The sequence below is a fragment of the Echinops telfairi genome, unplaced genomic scaffold (assembly GCF_000313985.2).
Source record: "Echinops telfairi isolate 266 unplaced genomic scaffold, ASM31398v2 ScPeMD7_4;HRSCAF=17, whole genome shotgun sequence".
Classification (NCBI taxonomy): Eukaryota; Metazoa; Chordata; class Mammalia; order Afrosoricida; family Tenrecidae; genus Echinops; species Echinops telfairi.
Genome location: NW_022103900.1, coordinates 8,457,454 through 8,475,660, shown reverse-complemented (window position 1 = coordinate 8,475,660; position 18,207 = coordinate 8,457,454). Strand labels below are relative to the sequence as shown.

Sequence of the window (18,207 nt, the reverse complement as noted above, 5' to 3'; positions counted from 1 at the left end):
CTCTGTACCACTCTGCAAAGAAGGTGCAGGACAAGAGGGGGACAGAGAGCACAATACAGCGTAAAAGGTGTTATGGCAGAGTCTATACTGGCCACGACCAACACACACACACACACACACACACACACACACACACACACACTTAATTATATTTGTAGAAGGTCATGTCTCTTCAAGGAGAGAGATTGTGGAATAGTCAGAAAAGCAATTAGTTCTACAGAGCAAATGATAGGAGAGTCGACCAGGGGATAAAACCATGGGATAGTCCACTCATGGAAGCTGGTCACCCTAAAGAAATTCAGTTGACCTCAGGACATCGCTCACCACTTTTAAACAGTGGAGATTTGAAATGCTAGCCAGGCACGAGTAGCATTCTGGAGGGCAGATTCTACATAGCGAGTATTTAGAAAGAGATCACTCACTCACTCACTGTTGACTTATAGTGATCCAATGGATTTGGAGACTGTAACTCCATATGGGAGTAGAAAGCTTTGTCTTTTTCCCATGAAGGGACTGGTGGTTTTGAACTGCTGACTTTGTAGTTAGCAGTCCTATGTGTAGCCACTATGCCACCAGGACTCCTATCAAAAGCTTCCAGTTGAAACTCAAATTGTTTCCATTGAAGGATGATGAAAGGATGATGAAACCAATGAGAGTATTGTAACATCATTTATGATGTGCTGATTTACTTTACTATTTGTAGCCACTTTTACTAGAATTCACTATACTAAATGAATACATGTAGCTCATAATGATTTACTAACTTGTATAATGTGACTATTTTCTCTATCCAATATAACTTTAAGGGACTCAATTATCTACATTATCATAATTCTAACTAATACCTGTCTATAGTGTAGCAGACATCACAGAATTTGGTAAATTATCAATTCCATCATTGCTGTATTATAAATTTATGGTCATAGGACCTTTATATACTTGTAATACTATTGAAGATGTCACATAGCTTCGTTCATGTGTCACTAAATTGATGTTTACTATATTAGAAGTGTAAATTGAGGAATCATGACACATTTTAACTCATTTACCAATAAAAATAACACACAAATAACATATTACCATAAACATCATGTTAAATAAAAGTCAACCAAATCTCTAAAACAATAAATGAGAAGAGTGACATTGTTTTATGTTTTTGCCAATCTATAAGCAATTTGGCTTAATGCAGGCTTTTAAATCTACTTATAGATTCAATCTATAAGATTTATATATAGTTGAAGAATATGAAGAAAATCTGGCTTTACATAAATTTATAGTTGAAAAGTACATATTTACATGTTGTAAATACCACTCTTGGATACTCTGCCAAAACTTGACAAGAGGGATCTGAACTATGGCAGTTACATAATCTCCTGTCAATGTACAAAGTGGTGGAGTCTAGCCTGTCAATCAGGCCATAGCCAATGAGACCTCTGTGTGGGCATGGGTTTCTCCTGAGGATTTTGGGAACTCTTGTCTTCCTGCCTGGATATGGGACACACACTCACTCTCTGTTACACATTCCTGTTGACAAGCCACATGGAGCCACGCTGGTGGCAGCCAGTGGAGGTGGAAGCATCTCTGCCCTGGTATGGGTCTTCCTGTTGACAAGAAACATGGAGATATGCTGATGGCAGCCAGAGCCTTAGAGCTGGAGCCACTCCTCCAGCTGGTGGAGACTCATGCCAGCTCTAAGATGCTTCCACCACCACTGGGTCCACAAGACTTTCCACCCACTGGCCTGTGATCTTCCTTTGTATGTGTTGCGTGAGTCTAAAGAGGAATTTATGGACTGGTCTCAGACATATGGGTTAATATCGGACTTATGGACTTGATCTGGACTGGGCTGGGATGTTTTCTTAATATAAAATTACTCTTTTATATAAGCTCTTTCTTATACACATATGAGTGTATAAATTTGTTTCTCTAGTCAACCCGGACTTGCACATGAACTATATTAATACATTTGTAATAATCTGTTTAACTTAAATCCATGGTCTGTCTTGCACTTTTAGTGGATCTGTTACCCATGAATGATTTTGTATCACTATACATAGCTTACTTGTGAAATATGAATTTCTAAGTTACTGAGATGTTCCAAATATTGAAACATTATTTGAGTATCTATCTGTTGATATCATCAGTAATGCAAACAAGAAACCCTTTAATACTAGGAAATTGCTGAGCTCATGGTGGCAAATTCAGATCTTCCGAAATGTGAGTTTTCTCTTAAAAGCTCAAATTTTTTCTTTGGCAACAAATATGTCCACATTTTTTGTTTGTTTGTTTTTGCTTTAATATGATAGGCTTACATTGTTTACTTTTGAAAAATTTGTCTGCCAAATATCCGAGTCCAGATAATCCTAATTTTCCTATCAGACATTCTTTCAAGTAAAAACGGATAACAACGAGACTAGTTCAGCTTCTAGCTTAAGCAGTCGCACCTGCGACAGCCGCTACTGTACTTGGCACGTGGCGGAGTTCTTTACATGTGCCTCCATTACAATACTGGAATATTGAAAAGGTGTGACGAACGGTGACAATGGTGTGGATCAAACAATATTGCTAATTAATATACCATCATTCATGACATTAGTGAAACTGGCCTTTTCATTTGCTTAATTTTTACTGGGGACGAGTTCCAATTAAAAATGCAACAACCAGTGCTCGCTTTGGCATGGAAATTGGAGCGATACAGAGAAGATCAGCGCGGCCCCTGCGCACGGCTGGCATGCAAACTCGTGAAGCGTCCCATAGTTTTAAAAAATATGAAATAAAAATCCGATGGCTACGGGTATGTTTCCGTGTCACTGCTTTGGGGTCTCAATTGGCTAGAAGTTGTCATTGCTTGTGCATCATTACTGAAAAAGTCGCTACAGAGAAAAAAGACCAATACTTTTGTATTACTATGGAAGTACCTCTGAAGGACTCTCAGGGAGCCCAAGGCGGTCTGTGGAAAATCCGTGCTGAAAGCCACGTTAGGACAGTTTCAGGGGTCGCGCATGTTTCAGTTAAACCCAGCGTTCCCTGACTGTACCCCGTCCCCCCTGCTGCTGACCCCTGAGCCTTCTCGCAGTGGGTGGAAGGTCCACATTCAGAGCTGACAATTAGCAAACCTGATGTGCTGATCCTTAGACTGGCCTTGGGCACCAGTGGCTTACGGTTGGCCCCTCTCATCAAGCAACATAATGAAGATGTTTTAGAGTATAAAAGAACAAATGGGTTGGAATAAACTATTGGAAAAAATTTTTTTAAAGAGCTGATACCAAGGGCTCAAGTAGAAAGAAAATGTTTTGAAAAGGATGATGGTAACGTATGTACAAATGTGTTGACACAATGGATGTATGGATTGTTAGAATAGCTGTAAGAGCCCCCAATAAAATGATTTTTGAAAAATCATCCAAAAATAAAAATTAAAAAAAAAAGAAATACTATTAAAGCGTGCAGGCTAGAAGGGATTGCAGGGGTTCTTCTGGATTCACCAAGCTTTTGAATGTAAATGAGAGAACAGTGATAGGAGATTCTATGTCATCAGCATTTGTGTGTTGTATCATCAAGTGAAAAAAATATGTACTTATGTATTCTTCAGCTATTGCAGAACTTGGCAGAAAATGTCAGCTTTAAGGTATAATATTAAAAGTGTTTCAATTTAGAAGGAATATTGTGTTAAATGTACAAGTCAAAAAGGTTTATCAATAAACAACATGCAATGCAAAAAAATTAAATCCTATATGCACCGAAGATCATGAACATATACAGGACATGATTTTAACAGTATTTTTTCCATAACCCACTGAATGCAAAGAGGGGTATAAATGGAAACCATATGCAAAAATAGAGGGTAAAATAAAACTCTTAGGAATGAAGAAAAGAGAGAGGAAGAACTAGCAAAATAAGACCTGGCCCAGAGGTGAGGGAGCTGGGGCCCCATTCTTAGTTATTCCATTGACAGTTTCATGGGAATTATCCCTTTTCTTTTTATTTGCATATTGGCTTCTACTTAGCTCTTCTTACTATACCCAAATATTCTTTATTGGAATTTCTTCAAAAAGCGCTGTTACTTCAAAGAAGTTTACCTATGATCCTTGAAATGCTTTAAATATCGGTGTGCCATCTTCCAGATGCCTCAAATCACCTGCAACCTGAAACGGCAAGGTCCAGGTGCCACTACAATTCTGGAATGCTCGACCTGAAACCAGTCTGTTGGCTCTTTGGTTTTTGTCCTAACACACTGACACACATAGCCCAAAATACCACTGGGCTTTTCTAATGGCGTATCACATTCCAGGGCAATATCGAATCTGCTGCCTAGTAGCATTTGTCAAGTCTCGAAGTAACTCTTTCCAGGATTTTCAAATCTAGCGAATTCCTAAGATTGCTGTATTTTATGTCATATTATTATCTTAGTCTCCCTTCCTCTCTATGTACACCGTTGGAAACTCTGAGTTCTTGGTTCTTTATCTTTCATTGTTCTCTTTGACTTTAAAATGCTTAATATTTGTTTTAAAATATCTACATTTGGTTACTTAGAGTCTAGTTAACTAATGCTGTCATAAAAGGAATACCCCAAGTGGATGGCTTTTGGAAACAGAATTTTATTTTCTCAGTTTCTGAGAGCTTGTTGCTGTTGGGTTTCCTTAAGGCAGTTCCAACTCATCATGACTCTACACACAGTACAATGAGACCCAACCTGGACCTGGGTCCGAGTCACACTTGCTGCTACGCTGAGCCCATTGTTGCCGCTACTATGCCAGTTCATCCCACTGAGGGCCTTGTTACTTTTCACGGAGCCTCTAGGGCCAAACGTGATGGCCTGGGACTGTCCTTCCTGATAACCTGTCCAGTGCTTGCCATCCTCTCTTTGGAAGAACATTCTGGTTGTACTCGTCCAAAACAGTTTTGTTCATTCTTATAAAAACCCATGGTATATTCAATAATCTTTACCAATACTGTAATTCAATGGAACAATTCTTATTCAATCTTCCTTATTTATTGTCCAACTTTTGCATACAAATGTCCACACACAGCCCCCCCACCCCCAAAGTCAACTTTGACTCATAGTGACTTCATAGGACAGGGTGGAACAGTCGCTTTGGGTTTTTGAGACTGTAAATCTTAACAGGAGCACAAAGGCTCATCTTTCTGTCACAGAGCAGCCGGTAGCTGCCAACTGCTGGCCTTGCGGTTACACAAGACACAACAACTCATAACCCACCACTGGCCACCAGTATACATTTGAGATGATTGGCTCATGGAAGGGATAAATCAATGATATGAAAAAAAATATGTATGAATTGTTTACTGTAAAACTGATAATGTACAATGTAAACACTCACTCAATTCACAATTAAATGAATTTTTTAAAAGAAAATGAATTATGTAAGGTGTTTCTTACCTAAGTGTTCAAAATGACATTTTTGCTTTTTAACATTATAAAAGAACTTTTGTAGTGGATTTGTCAAATGAACTATGTCATTTGATTTTCTCATTGCTGCTTCCATGAATGTTTTATTATTACATAAATATCTTTTAATGTTAAAAAAATGATTCATTATCTACTCCACTACTTTGATTCAATATTACTAATTATTGGTTTTCTCTTGTAACTATTTCATTTAACAATCTTATAACTTTATTTTACCAGTTAGATTGCTTTGGTGTTGTCATTTATACATTTATGCACATATTGTCAATATTTAGAGGTTTTATTGCTGTTGTTTTTGAGTGGTCTTTATTCCTCAATGTTTGGTCAATCATTACTGATACAAACCATTGCAAGTCATTGATGCTTTGTAAATACTAGATGAAATTCCTACAATTTAGCTGATTAATGGAGAAGTCAGACTACCAAATAACAGTATCTAGGAAGAGATTGCTATCTAGTAAAATTAATTTTATATTTTATCCCTGCCCCAACTCACATATTCATATATAATTTTCAGAATTTTACAATCTAATTATATAGGGATTACAGGTAAATTTAATTAATATTTTCAGTGATACCATTAAAACATTAACATTCTTCTTCAGTCAGGGAGTTTTTACTATTTTTATTAGGTATATAGTGAATAGCTTCATACTAAGTAAACTTTACCCATATCCATTTAAAAAATAATGTGCATTCATTTTTATTCTGACTTTTTAAGTAACACATTCTTATTTTTAGAGTATTTGTTTAAAATATTAAAAATATTGCTGTTGGAAATAAAATAAATTATTAGTAATGGCAATTTGTGAAGAAATATAAGGGTTATTTAATTATATACTGTATTTTCTTTTGTGCTTTAAGTAACAAATATGTATTACTTTTATTGTAAGGAAAAATCAGATGTGACATGCTACTTATAAAAATTTTTTTTAAATGGAGGGTGGGTGGAAAGGGGGAACTGATGACAAAGATCTACATATAACCCCCTCCCCAGAAAAGTGAGTGAAGGGAGACATTGGACAGTGTAAGACATGACAAAATAATAATTTATAAATTATCAAGGGTTCGTGAGGGGGGAGCGGGGAGGGAGGGGGAAAATGAGGAGCTGATGCCAGGGGCCTACATGGAGAGCAAAAGTTATGAGAATGATGAAGGCAATGAATGTACAAATGTGCTTTACACAATTGATGTATGTATGGATTCTCATAAGAGTTGTATGAGCCCCTAATAAAATGATTTTTAAAATAATAAAGAAAATAAAAATCCTTATCCCATCAACAAGAGATGACCATTACATTTCTTTCTAGTGTTATTTCTGAGCAAAAAAAATATATCTATTTTTTTATAAATGTCATATACTCTATGTCCTCAGCAATGTTTGCAAATAATTAAATATTGCTCAAAATGGCATCTAATAGCTCTCTAACAACTAATTGGCCACCTAAACAGAAGACCAAAAGAATGGCTCATCTTTCTTCTGACTTTGTATAGTAAGAGTGTTTTGGATTTTCAATTTTGTTGGGAAAAGAAAATGAATGTTCCTAGTTGAGAATAGTTTGATGAGGCTGTCGGTCAGAGGAGCCAACCAGAAAATCCAAACCCAGGGCCCTGGAGTCAACCCCAGCTCCCAGAAGTCCTGCAGAGACCAGAAGAACTGCCTGATAGGATTTCCAATGTGGTCATCTCTACAGAAACAGACACCCCAGGGAGAGCTGGTGGGTACGAACCACCGACCTTCCAAGTGGTAGTTGAGCACTTTGATCTCCGTGCCATCAGGACTGATTCCTCAAGGGGGTCACACTACCCTTGATTAAGGGGGTAAAATTCATGACCCAAACTTGACGAACCTGATGTTCACTTTCTCGACATTTCCTTTACCTGAGCTCCTCCCAAGCATGTAAACAATTGAACTGAAAATAGCAAAAAATGTTTGAGGTGCAGGCCACTTGCACACACATACTGTGCTTTGATGTTATTTTTTCAGTATACATTTTACTGATCCTTGAACTCGGTGAGTTTTAATATCTTTCCAAGACATTGTGCTTACACTCAAATTGATTGAACTTAGTCACAGTTGCTAACTGAAACACTTTTAAATGAATTCATTTATAAATTCTCCATTCATTTTCAATTCTAATGTCCTTTTAGTCACTTTTTTCCATGGACAAAAATAAGAGTGATAGCTGAGTAGACGGAAAGATTCAGACATAAACACGACATTGAGCACAGTGGTGGAGTCAATGTCACCTTCATTTTGCTGCAGCTCACTTTGTTAATTACCATGCCTTTTAACAGAGACCCAACTAATCGCCTTTATTAAACCATTAACATATATGTGAACTTCCTGTCATCCAAAGAGTGGAAGATAGAGATATGTGAAACCACTTTTAGTAATAATATAACAATATCAATGCCATCAACAGCCAAAAATGACTTATCAGCTAGTAACTTCGATCTTACTTGTTCATTGTATTTTAACACTCATATGTACAGTTAAAGACAATGGACCCAACTTGATTGGCACCCTTGTATCTTTAGTTTTTTAGTTTGCATCCAGATGTATTTGTGAAACAAAATCGACTTATCATATAGATTATTAAGTGCATGGACCATACTCGTGTAAGTTCAGAAAGGCATGCACAATAATGTAAAGAAGTTTCTTATAAATAATTCATAAGAGAAAAAGCTTAATTCAATTTTGAATATATATGTTCTTATATATCTATCAATGCCCTGGTTCTTGCTAAAATGTAGATTCTGATCCAGTATATACAGGTGCAACTGGAATGAATGTGTTTGAAGCCCTGATTATGACATGTATATGTTACCATAATATTTTCAAATCCTATTCCTATGAGTTCATTTGCAGCCCATGATTTGTTCCAAGCCCCTCTGAGCACCTTGTGTGTCCAGACCAGGGCAGCAGACTCAAGATGTCCAGATTGGTGACCTCAGTGCCCGTTACTTATCCCCCTCCCTCTCGTCACCATCTTCCTCTCTCTTTACATATACTCCTAGAACTGCGTCCTCGCTTCCCTCAAGCACCTCTTGCTCCAGCCCATTGCAGGGTCTCTCCCAGGGCTATTCTAACCATCAGTAGAAGCTGCCCCCTGACCAAGCCATGCCCCGGCACTCACTGGGCAGTCAATTCCTCTCTGCCCTTTATTCAATGTCATTTCCCTCATCCCTCTGATAAGGTTTGATGTCTCCCCCTTTGTGGGCCCAAACCTGATTTGTGTTTATCATAGCATCTTTCATGGCTGTCATTTTACATTTGATTACTGCCCCAGGAACTGGTGAGTACTATAACCATGAGTTGATAAATTAGAATGGCCCTTGATCTTCAGTGGATCGGACTGCTAACCGAAAGGGCAGAGGTTCAAACCTGCACGTCACTCCTCGGGAGAAAGATGACAGGGCTGCCTGTTTCTCTAAAGATGTACAGTCTTGGAAGCCCTAAGGAGCAGATCCACCCTGTCTGCCCCATGTGAGTCACTCTGAGTCAGAGTCAACCTGAAGCCAGTGGCTTTGGTGTTTACTTATGGTTCATCAGGTGAAACAGCTCGTTACCAATGATTAATTAAACGTATCAGCCTTTGATAATCCCCAAGTACCTCATCCCTATGGTATTTCAGGAGGGGCAGTTCTTAAAGAGCATTGCTGGCACAATATCTGGCAGCTCGCTGAGAGGTATGGGGTGAATATCCATCAGAGTCTCCAAAGGAGGAGAGGCCTGCCCAGCAATCTTCTCCATAAAGGTTTCTTCCTAGGAAACCCCGGGGTTTCCTACTCTGTCCTGTGGAGCCACTACGAGTCAGACTCAACTAGACAGCACACACAGTGATTCTTAAGTATTCGTAAGATTAATGGAGTGGCAGTTTTTGTTCTTACTTTCGGCTAATATTTTCTATCAGCCAACCCACTAATCTTACTCAAATAGACCCCCCCCCCCCATCGTATGTTAAGCATTTTTGAACCAATTGTACTCTATTTTAGGAGCTGGGCCATTTTTACAAAGCTCTGCTGTTGTTAGGTAGCTTCCAGTCAACCCTGACTCATTTCCATCTCACAAAGCACAGCAGGCCTGTCCTTTCTTGGATAGCAGTTGATCAACTTAACCATTGAGCCACCAGTGCATCTGGCATATAGCTTCACCCCACACCAAGCTCACTGCAGTCAAGTTCAATACTGACACACAGTGAACCCCCGCAACTCGCCCCCCACCCAGGGTTTCTGAGACTATAAACTGTTTTGGAGAGTAGGACGTCCAGTCTTTCTCCTTAGGAGTTGCTGGTGGCTTTGAACTGCCGTACATGTGGATCGCAGGGCAACTCGCAACCACTACACCAGCAGGGCTCCAGGGGGACATAACTATAAACACTGTTAAAACTGGGTTGATCTGAAAACAACTGATTTACTTTTTTTTTTTAACTGGAAATTTTCAACTTGGAAAAAGACAAATTTACTTGAAATTTTTTCTTGATTTCTTGTTCTTAAACATGCACTCTCTGGTTTCCAAATGTCCTATTTACAGGCAACTAGCACTTGCCCTTCGGTGTCACATACATTTGCCCTCGATTGGAAACAATGGGACCAACTCCCAGATCACCTTCAGCTGCTGCACATGCTGTCTTTAAATCATGGAAAGGTCTCTGAGCCTTTTCTTTCACTAACATTCAAAATTCACTGCCATCAAGGTGATTCTGCCTATGAGCCAGATGCACCCATTTCAGTTGACTTACAAATCCTTAGAAACGTGGTTAGCAACAGATCTGGTCCCGAACCCAGAAACTTCTTGTAAAGGCCACTGCACTTCGGTCCTTCAGACACATTCCAAGACTCTGTGAGGCCCGGCTGGTCCCCACTCCGCCCCCACTTCCTTCCATGTAGGGAGGAATATTGTTGAATTCCGCCTAGTCCAGCACCTATATCTCATGGCAACGCTACAGGCCAGAGCACAACTGACCCGGTGGGTTTCTGAGGATGTAATTCTTCACAGGAACAGAAAGCCTCATCTTTCTCCTGAGGAGGGGCTGCTAGTTTTCAACAGCTGACCTTGCAGTTAGCAACCCCATCAACAGATTTAAGGAATCATTCTGAACCAAAATATTGCGGAATTGGTGTGTAAGGGAGCTTATGAGTCACAGCTGACAATGTGCCCAGAACTGCACACAACCACAATCTGAGTCTTGACCTCTGGTAGAAGCTGTTGTAGCCTCACCCTCACCGGGGTCACAAAGAACAGTCAGTAGTAGCAGACTCTGTGGCCAGATTTCCCAAGTTATAATTATGGAATGCATCTCCTTGTATCTTAGTTTCCTCATATATAAAATGGATTTTAAAACAGTACCTACCTCCTCGTATTAAATGAGATATTGGTAAAGTCTCGGCATGTTTGGTGTTATGATCCTTCACAGATACGGAGGTTCTGTGTGTTTATTTGGTAACGAATGGAACGTCCGTGGTACCCGGGTTTGGAGTAAGTGTGTCCATGCCATCTTCCCAATAGGTTTGTGTCTGTGTCACACCTTGGTGATGCTCACCATATTTCAAACTGGCACCTGATGCTATTTCATACATATTAGACTACAGGACAGTACAAACAGAACTTTTGCATGCACTGGAAATCCACAGTACTTTTCATGTGATTCATTTCATGGTGGTCTGCAGCTAACATGCTATCTCTCTGAGGTGGCTTGTGTTGCTGAGGATAGCGGCAGGGACCCTGTAAGCACTACATGTCTTTGTGACATGAAACGGCTGGGGAAATGGGAAGAGAGAAAATGTTGAGTCCAAATGTTGGAACGGTTGAGGAAGATACGGTTGAATTTGTCTCCTGCTCTGAGACTAAATGTCTTTCCCCCATCCTGTAGCCCAAAGGGGAGGCACCGTCACTAAAGCAGCTAGAGGGGCTGGTGGCTCGGCCCCAGCCAGCACATCCAAGGGAGAAAGACCTGTCAATCGACTCCCCAAACTGCAGCCCATAAACCTTCTGGGCCAATTCCAATCCAGTTGGTCACCTGGATTCCCTCTGAGTGGGCATCCACTCCACAGCACCTACCACCCCCAAACTGGTTGAATCTAAATTGAGCTGTGAAGCCTGCTTAATTGACGAAGTTGAATTTCAAAGGGAAGGCATTACTCCACAATTCACAGCTCCATTGCCTCCTCCCGCCCCCCAGAGTGGTGATTACAATAGCTTCACTTTCTCACTGTGAATCTCATCCCCCACCTCTTTCCAAGAAACGGAGTGGGGGTGTCAGCCTCTGCTCTCTGTAAGAGAGAAGTGGAGAGTTCCTCCTTCAGCCTCTCCAGACCCTGTAGGAGAAACCAACAACTTGCCTGTGCACCCTGTCTAAGCTTCTGTGAGAACCTTTGAGGCAGAATCGCTGGACGACAGTTCGTTTCGTTGGTTGGTTCTACGTGTCAGCCTTCTATCAACTATCATGGGAACTAGCTGGTCTCTGTGTTCTATCTCGCCCCCTCCCCGCCACCTCCCATTATTCCAGTCCTCTCCAGCAACACCCAGAGAAGTTTCTCTCGTAATGGAACAGTTCATGGAAACCTAGAATTTAAAGATAAGGAAATTTTTAAAAACCCGAGTAGGCTTTCCCTCCTTAATTCTCTGTGACTGTCCTGAGCAAGGAGCCGAGATGCTTCCCCCTGGCCACCCTCATGGGACTGCCTTTCCTTCTGTCCTTTGCCCCGTGTCCCCTAAATGAGGCTGAGCGTTGGCTCTGTCCCTGTGCCTCCTTGGAGACTGTATAATTAATTAGGCCTCCACCGGGTGGACCTCGACCCCCTGGTTGGAGAACCCCTCTCTTGCCTTAAAGGGAAATGGCCTTAATAAATGAGTCTCCAGATGGCAAATTTCCCCCGCAAGAAGGAGCCCCGTGAAGGATGGACATTAGGATCCCACAATCCACTGGGCTACTTTTTTTTTTAAACCAGTCTGAGCATTATGGATGTAGCGGTCTCCTAAATAGATATTTGAAAAATCTGACAAGTCTTAGGAAGGGGACGAGAAAACCAAACCAAAACAAAGCCCACACATGAGTTGCCCCGAGTTTAAGGAACACGAACTCCAAGGCTGGGTTCCAGCGGGATAACCAGCGACGACGAGGACAGCGACGGGTGCAGTATAACGTTACTTCACCCTCCGGGCGACATTGTTTTCCCGTAAATCTCAGTGGCCATCCCGCCCCGACCACTCATTACGTTCCTAAAATAGCCACCATCTACAACTCTCTTCCAGGAGCTTGGTGGAGGAAGGCCCGGATGGCAACATTCCTCCTCTAAGCGAGCTGCGACGGCCGGCTTCTTGGCGATCGCAAAGGCGACGCCGGGTTTGCAGGGAGCTTGGGAAGCGCTCGGAGGAGGAGGAGGAAGCGGGGGCGGAAACGTGCGAACCCCTGGGGGCTTGCGGAAGCGCCCAGTTGCATCACCCTGGCGAGCCAGGTATGGCAGCAAACCGGAAAGGTGTGCCACCCACAGCGGGGGGCAAGAGGGAGCAAAGCAAGCCCCGCCAACCCCAGCGTGGAATTTTCCGCTTTCTCTTCGGCACCATCCTCTTGGGAGGCTTTGCAAAGCCGCCTGGAGAAATGTGCCCTGTTACTACGCCAGCGCATCGGCAACACACGGGAACCTGCAGAACCATCGAAGCGGCAGGCACATTGTATAGGTGTGATAGCACAGCGTTTGGCAATGTGCAAGCTGGCGTCTGCACCTCCGAAATATTTAGTCACATGCACATACTGCCAGGAAACACCCTGCTCTGGCTTCCCACCGGCTCCTTGGCCACGTGAAGAAAGCCCCCACCACCGCTCCGAGGAGGAGCGGTGTCTCAAAGCCAAGTGCACACAGGCGATGAGTCCCAGAAGGGGAACGGAAAGGAAGTACCAGAAATCAGCTTGCGGACACAGGGTGGGGGTGGGGGGCTGTCTTGAAACACATACCTCAAACAAGTAGGAGAGAGGGGCTCCATGAATGCAAAGCCCTTTGGAAAAGCCTCACGTCCCCCCAGCTAGAGGTCTGGTGCTGTTTGGGAAAGCAAGACGGTTCACACTGGGAACCCCGGAGCCGCATCTGCAGTATCATTGCTGATGGTGACCTCTGTCTAATTAAAAGTAAGTCAGCCCTTCCCATTTGCCATTCCGTGCATGGGAAGGAGGATTTTTAACCACTTCCCGCGAGCTACTTTGTCAGTGGGGTTCAAGAGGGGTCACGGGGGAGGGGGGGTGTCACTGTCTTCCCCTCCCCCACAAGGCACGAGGCATTCCATCCCAAAAGCCTAGGTTCAGCTTGAAGAAGCTGAGTGTCCCTGCAACGCTAGGTTTCGGCCCCAGCCCGCCGGCTTTCCTTCCTTCCAGGGGGGTTAAAACGGAGATCTAATTTTGCTCCATCCTTAGGAACAGTATGACCTCTATTCACAGTCCATCGAAAGCCCCGGTGAACGGGGGTGTGGGGGCGGCGGGGTGGGGTGGGGGCTTCCAAAAGAGACCTTGACTAGGATGGAAGCTAGCAAAGGCAAGAACCGGCCCATTTCCAAGCTATTTCAGGGCAAAGGAACCCATCTTGCATCAAAATGCTGACCGGCAAAACAAACCTGACTTCAGCTCAGTGGAAAGGTGGCGAGAGGAGGGGGGAGGGGCAGGGGAGGAGAAGAGAGGGAGGAGGGGGCCAGATGGGTCCCAATTCACCTACAAAAACGGACTTCCTGCTCTGCCCAAACTGCATTTCCACCGGCTGTCGTTCCGAGGGCATAGCGGGCCTTAAATTAGCCTAGGCTCGAGATGAAGCAATCTGATGGCTTACCTGATCAAAAGGAAAATGACCCATCTGCAGTGAGGAAAAGCACCTCCCAAAGAGCAGAGGATCCCAACCTGCCTTCCTTCAGTTGCAATTGTTCGGATGCCTTCTTACAGAAGGTGGCCAAGTATTTACAAGGGCTGCAGTCTCACTGGGGCCGGACACACACACACACAAACACACGCGCGCGCACACATACACACATGCACCGGAGACCTCTGCAGTATCCTCTCGGCTTCATCCTCACTCTATGGTACCTAATACAAATCAGCAAATAGCTTGTTTAAAAAAAAAAAAAAAGGCGAGGTAGCACCTTACATTCCATCGCCATCTAGTGGTCAAACCTTAAATACTCTCTGGGCAGCCGAATTAGCAAGCTGTCCTCAACCTCAGCTCCCAGCCTCTTCCTTTGCCTTCTTCGCGTTGGCTCTCTTACTTTCATTCCTATTATTCTATCATCCCAGTCATCTCACGAGTCAAAGGTGGAAAACACTCCCAGTTATTTTCAAGCATCTCAAAGGGCTTCAGCATCGTTTTCACATTTTATTTTCATTGAAAGGTGCTAGCAGATTGCATTGACGAATCATCATTGCCTCTATACCTTGTAGGTTTTGTGAACAAAGCTTTAGTCTACTCCACCAGGATGAAATGTGATGTCCCCTTATTATGGATCTGAGGCTTCATCTTGGAGATCAACTTGACATTAGTCTCATGGTTAACATTGTGTTTTAATACTAGAGTCTATATTACAGTCAACAGTCTACAGTGAGGAGATATGTTATTCAAGGCCAACACTAATGAGCATGTATCTTTGAGAAAGTCCCAGGAGTTTTCTTTGGAAACTTAACTTACCTGTAATTGGAGCTTAACAAGACTCCCTTCCCACCCCAAATTCCTAAGGCTTTATTTTATCTTTATATATTCCCCATCCTGTAGACATGACCTAAGGTTGAATTATAAGAAAGCCTTTTGGTGTTCAATTTAAGTGTTTGGTGTTAAATACATTTGCCACTTCAACATTCCTCACGTGTAAAATGCAGTGACACTAATTTTATTTATCATGTTGTTCATCCAATGCCATTCTCTGTTTCCCAATATTTCTGTTGTCCTTAGCAGAAATTCACATCTCATAAACAACAAGCCCTGTTCTTCCTCCTTCCAACCTACCCCTGGTAATTTGCCTGTATACTTCGGTCAATACATTTGTTTTTTAGGAACATGTCATTTAAGTGGGCTCAGACAATGTTTATTCTTTTCTGACTGACTGACTTCACTCAGTATGTTATTTTCAAGGGTCACAAAATCAGGTGTAAAGTTCATAAAATCAAGTTCCATAAAGCAAGGTTCATAACATTATGTTTAAGTATGGAAATAATATGTTATAATTCCAAATAGACATCGCCTATTTATAGACACATGAAAGCTATGCACATAGGTTATTCCAAGACCATGGGAAATCCTTACTAAACGATGACTCCAAAAACTTTATGTGGTATATACTGTATTTTAAACTGAATCAATTTATAGCATCTAGACATGCACAAGTTCAAATTAATGATGAATGGATTAATACTTTCCAGTAATTTTCCTTGTGCTACCTCTTAGGGGTTAAATTACACCTCATAAAAATATAGGTGGAAGCCCTATCCATTGGTGGACTCATCTGATCTCAATTGGAAATGGGGGACAGTGCAGTTGTAATACAGTTAAGATTATACCATCAGGGTAGCTCTAAGTCCAATATGACTGCCAAGTTTATAAAAAGAGACACAGATAGAGACTCCCTGTGACAACGAAGGCTGAGATTGCAGCAATGTGTCTACAAGTCAAGGGATACTAGCTGTTGCTGGCAGCTATAAAAGGCAAGAGAAAGTCATGAGACAGCTGTCTCCCTTAACTCTGCAGAATTAGGGTATGGCCCTGTCACACTACCTGAGTTAGAATTCGAACCTCCAGAATTGTGAGAATCAATTTCTGTTGTGCAAAGCCTCTCTCACCCCCATTTGTAGGAATCTGCTGTGAAAGCTTTCATTAACTAGCAAGCTGCCTATGGTAGATAGCTTTCTACCATAATCATTATTGCAACTGTTGGATCCTTTTTAATGCTTTAAAACATTCTTAATAATATTTTGTCTTTATTAAGCATAACCTTCATTACTTCCTTTACTTTTTCTTATGTCAGAGTGGTAGGACAGGACTTCCTTTACCTTTGCTTATTACAGAGTGGTAGGACAGGAGCTTTTAATACTATATGACTATTCATATTCTATACTTATGAATATTTAGGCTTGTAAAGGGATAAAATTGGGGCTCTTGGTCCCACAAGCCACTGCCCTTTGTACTACACCAAAATGTTTCTATTCCTTTCCTCATTCCAGAATTAGACAGATGCAATTTTTATTTCTCTGCACATGAAGCCTTTACTGGCCCTAATTTATAAATTACTCATAAACCCATCTCATGTCTAAAAGAAAGAAATTGCGTAAGAGAATTTCTTGTACCGGTTCAAAATTCTATGCCAATCAAGGTATTTTGGTCTCTGGTATAGTTGGGGCAATGTTGAAAAGGGTTGAAGAGATAGGGAAACCAATTTGGAAAAGAGAGAGTGGAAAATATGTAAACTAAAAGGCAAGCGTATTGTTTTATTTTTAAACAATTTCACACCAATATATATTTAGGGTTCATATATAAGTACTTAGGGTTTAGACATATAGATCTAAAAAATAAGAACACTGTTAGCCATATGTCCACATTTGAGTGCTCTCTAAGTGTTTCCTATGAGTCCCAGAACACTGCCAATGAGTGCATTCCAGCTCATAGTAGCCTTAGAGGACGGAGTAAAACTGCCATGTAGGGTGTCCACGGCTGTAATCTTGATGGAAGCAGGCTGCCACAGCTTTCTTCTGCAGCTAGTGAGTTTAAGCCACTGAACATTGAGTTAAAATTTAAGCGCTTTAACCATTGTGTCATCATGACCCCTAATCGCATCATATACTATCTAAGCCAAACAAAGCCCTCTGCCATTAAGTTGGTAGCAACTCAGAACAACCGTCTACAGGATTTGCATGACTGTCAACTGGATGGGTAAATATGGCCTCTTCTGTAGGTTTGAACCACTGTCCTGTAGTTAGCAGCTCAAAGCCTAACTCACAGGGTCTCCAGGGATCCTTGCATCACTTACCGTAGGGGATCAGTTTGTGAATATCTGCTCAGAACAATCTTCTCAACAGCTCAGAAGCTCAGGGCTGTTCAGATGCTCAGAGCTGACCTTTGTCCTGCCTACAGAAGACTTGAGGGAAAGAGAGGATCCAAAGGCTGGGCCAGTCAGACAGAACTGGCCCACCAATGTAGCTCTTTGATTTGTGAATGTAAGGAAATTGTTAACCAAAAAGTTCAAAGTTGAACTCCACTCTTAGAAGTCTTAAGAAAAAGTCCTGACTAGGCACTTCCCATGGGTCAATAAATTTATGTGCATATATTTATAGGTTTAGTATCAAGGTAGCTGATGAACATTGGGCATCTGCTCAGGTACTCCCTCAATGCAAGAACACTTTGTTCTATTAAACTGGCATTCCATATGCTCACCTTCTTGACATGATCGCTGAAGACAATGCAGGTACATAAGTAAATGTGGCGAAGAAAGCTGATGGTGCCCGGCTATCAAAAGCTATAGCATCTGGGGTCTTAAAGGTTTGAAGATAAACAAGTGGCCATCTAGCTGAGAAGCAACAAATGCCACATGGAAGAAGCACACCAGCCTGTGTGATCATGAGTTGTCAATAGGATAAAAAAATCATAACATTGTGAATGAGCAGGAGTGCAGAATGGAGAGACCCAAAGCCCATCTGTAGGCAACTGGACATCCCCTTATAGAAGGGTTGTGGGGAGGAGACAAGACAGTCAGGGTGCAGTGTAGCATTGATGAAACTTACAACTTTCCTTTACTTTAATGCTTCCTCCCTCCCACTATC

The 18,207-nt window shown here is 41.9% G+C and overlaps 1 protein-coding gene and 1 pseudogene across 1 annotated transcript in view; one reads left to right on the top strand and one right to left on the bottom strand.

The window, feature by feature from the left end:
• LOC101644888 (sodium channel protein type 1 subunit alpha) overlaps positions 1–14,450 on the bottom strand; it is a 174,133-nt gene extending 159,683 nt beyond the window's left edge. Inside the window, exon 1 of the mRNA XM_004703766.2 lies at positions 14,243–14,450. The gene's annotated coding sequence lies outside the window, so the exon portion shown is untranslated. The remainder of the gene's footprint in view (positions 1–14,242) is intronic.
• LOC115873083 lies at positions 2,661–2,761 on the top strand (annotated as a pseudogene).
• Positions 14,451–18,207: the final 3,757 nt, after the last annotated feature.